This window comes from Lipotes vexillifer, unplaced genomic scaffold, assembly GCF_000442215.2.
Source record: "Lipotes vexillifer unplaced genomic scaffold, Lipotes_vexillifer_v1.1 scaffold342, whole genome shotgun sequence".
Taxonomy (NCBI): domain Eukaryota; kingdom Metazoa; phylum Chordata; class Mammalia; order Artiodactyla; family Lipotidae; genus Lipotes; species Lipotes vexillifer.
Window position 1 is genome coordinate 2073524 of NW_006786802.1, and position 3504 is coordinate 2077027.

General features: G+C 41.4%; 1 protein-coding gene across 2 annotated transcripts in view; it reads right to left on the reverse strand.

The window, feature by feature from the left end:
- FTO (FTO alpha-ketoglutarate dependent dioxygenase) overlaps nucleotides 1–3504 on the reverse strand; it is a 395242-nt gene that overhangs the window by 208024 nt on the left and 183714 nt on the right. The window lies entirely within an intron of this gene.

Sequence of the window (3504 nt, forward strand, 5' to 3'; positions counted from 1 at the left end):
AAAAAAAAAAAAAAAAAAAAAAAAAAAAAAAGCTTACTGAGACAACCCAGGTTGTTGGTTGGTTCGTCACTTGGACATGAGGAAACTATAAGTCAATCAACAACAAATCCTGAGATCCTAAAGTTTACAGCAGCCTGCACTGTGTAGGATGGGAAAGATATAATCAAACAAAGTATATTTTCATTAAATATCTTTCTTAAAGAACTAGTATTAAGAGCAAAACACAGCCACATATTAGAAGATATCAATTTTAAGTTTCTTAGATCTAAAATAAACAAAGAATTTACCCATGGGCCAGGAGGGGCTGGTGGTAACATCAACTCAGATAACTTGAACAATATAAAGTTAATTATGGTGGCATAAAACCTACGGAGCCATTTAAATTGTCACTTTCAGTTCAGTCAGGGCAAATGACAATAGGTAAAAAGAACAGCAAAGACACTAATAATTTATTTTCCTTCCTACTATGAACCTACTATGGTAAACTTCAAATATTTGCCTCCTTAGCATCATTCTATTCTAGCCAAACCCCATTATTCATTTGATAATCCATTCCCTTCCCCAGTCTCAGTCCATGTGGTCTGGGTAAAGCTCCAGCTCTTATACCAGGAGTGGAATGTGCAACCCAATCTGAGCCAATCAGCCCACCACACTTCTCCTAGTCACATAACTGGGTTTGGGGGAAACAGGCATATGTTCAATCAGAATAAGTCTTGAGACTGTCAAAAGATACAGGAAGAGGATTCTTCAAACATTTTGCAGAATGGGAAGAATGGAGGCAACACAGTAGGAAGCAGCTGCAAGATGAACAGTTAAAAACCGGGTCCTGGTGGCATCAACTGACTCTTGATCAAGCTATTCCTGAAGCCCTTTTTGCTTAACTAATTCGGGTTGAGTTTTCTGCTTCCTGCAATTGAAATAATCCCAATATGTGTAGGTGAGAGGCTGAGTAAAGTTTTGAAAGAATAAGAAATTGTTTCCTATTTTCTTTCACTCATCTCCAACTTGAAAATCAAATTTTACAATCAAAGTACAACTTCATTCATCCCAAAGCTCTTTCTACCTCTGTCGTCTAAAGAAATGTAGAGCTTTCACAGCTTAATGTTGAGTAAGGTTGGCTTTGCTAAGGTAATCATGTTCCATATACAGGCACAGAGCTATTATAAGCTTCACCTGTTACCACAAAGAACTTTTTTTTGTTTGTTTATCCATACTGAACTTTCATGAGGCAAACAAAAGCAACTTGTGAAGATTTAACAATGGTGAAAATGGCTCAAATAGCTAATCTGAGAACACCAAGTCATATGAAAGGGTTTTAGCTTACATTAACTAAATGTTTGTTTGATATGTAGAACTGATTTCAGAAGCTGTTTAAACAGAAAAAGAAAAAAGAGGAATGTAGACAACATTCAGACAATAGTTGCTAAACCTTATCTGCAATACTAAAAGTGGTTAACAGCGGTAAACTTAACTGCTTTGAAAGGAAGATGAATACAAGCGTAGTTCAACTTCTCTGTAGACGCAGGTTTAACAACATAATTTGTTACAAGAAAAAAAGAGTTCTTTTTAATAGATTTCACATAACATTTACGCACACTATAGGAATGACCTGTCAGCAAAGCATCAAGCCCTACGTTTGGGAGAGCGGAAAGGGTTTTTCTATCTTTGGGCTGGTTTTTTCCATTACAAGAACAAAACATATAAACCTTGGCAACCATGATATCCCAGGGAACAAAAGAATTATCATATGTAATTCGTTCATTCAGCCTTTAAAGGTACAATAGAGTCTGGATTTCCGTAAATGAAAACTCAGAAGCAAGGAGAGGGGCATACCTGGAAACACTGCTGTTGGACAAGAGAGCAAAGAAAGACCCTGTGTCCATTTTAGCAAATAATGACTTTTCTCTTCCTCCTTAGATGCCCAACTATCTTTTGAAGCAGACAGTGTCATGGTTAAGAATAAGGGTTCTGGAGTCCGTTCAGATCTGGGCTCCACTACTGAATAGTTCTGTCATCTGTAAAATAAGGATAATTACATAATCACCACATAGGTTTGTGGTGAGGATTAAGTGGGTTAATAATGAACAGCCGACCATATGCCAGGCACTTGGTAGATACTAAGAAAACAGACCAAATGAGGCCACGAGGCCCACCACTTACTGTCCTCAAGAATCTCACAATCTTATGAAATCTTCTGAGCAAGAGAAGTTTTAACAATCATGTCAATTCATGCTCACCCCCGTTCCACGGAGGCCAGTCAGAAAAGTTCAACCCTGAAACTTTTTCCCAACAGTTTTTTTTCAGGGGTGGAGGTACTGCCCATGAGATACAATCTTTGTGGGCATCAAACCCACTGGCATGTATCTTAATCAACTCCATAACCTGACTTTTTCACTTCGATGTTGTGGGCAAAAAATATTACAGGATATTCATCCAGTGCCACCCTCACCACTGCTAACACTGCCAAGAGAAGCAGTTGCCTCCCTCCTTAAAATTAATTAAGGAAGCAAAAAATATTTCTAGCTGCTTGATTCAGTTTGAGTTACCGAAAAAAAAAAAAAAAGGTGTGCACCCCTCCACCCCAAACTCTGGGGATGAGGAAGGAAAGCTGCAGCCACAGGGTGGATGCTGCATGACAACCAAAGGGTCAGGAGTCAGAACAGAACAGAAGCTTTATTACTTCAAGGCTAAAAGGAACCACAGTCTCACCATATTGACTGACTGATAACGTGCTAGCCATGACAGGAGGAGGGTCTTCATCCCTTCTCCAGAGTGCAGTCCCTCCCAGGAGGCTCACAGGTTCTGGAACTCTCTTGAGGTGCTCTCAGGGTTCATGGTGCTTTTAAAACAAACTCCCAGGTTTCAGACATGCACTTAATGGAAATTCACTATTATTCAATCTCTGGTGCAGTGACAATACAAAGATACCTAATGCCCACAGGTATCAGAAGGCACACCGACAGCCTAGGGAACTTGCAGGATCTTGAAGGGCCTTCTGAATCATCAAAGAAAAAAGAACACACGGTCACAATAGTGTTAGTCACGTAGCTGTGACCCACAGAAACATGTCTAGAACCTTCCTGTTTCACCTGCACCTGCCTTCTCCATGGAATAGTCAAAAAGAAAAAGGTCAGGGCTTCCGTGGTGGCGTAGTGGTTGAGAGTCTGCCTGCCAATGCAGGGGACACGGGTTCGAGCCCTGGTCTGGGGGGATCCCGCATGCCGCGGAGCAACTGGGCCCGTGAGCCACAATTGCTGAGCCTGCGCGTCTGGAGCCTGTGCTCCTCAACAGGAGAGGCCCGCGCACCGCGATGAAGAGTGGCCCCCGCTTGTCACAACTAGAGAAAGCCCTCGCACAGAAACGAAGACCCAACACAGTCATAAATTAATTAATTAATTAATTTGAAAATAAAAAGGTCAATCAAGAAAAGCTTTTCGGGCTTCCCTGGTGGCGCAGTGCTTGAGAGTCCGCCTGCCGATGCAGGAGACGCGGGTTCGTGCCCCG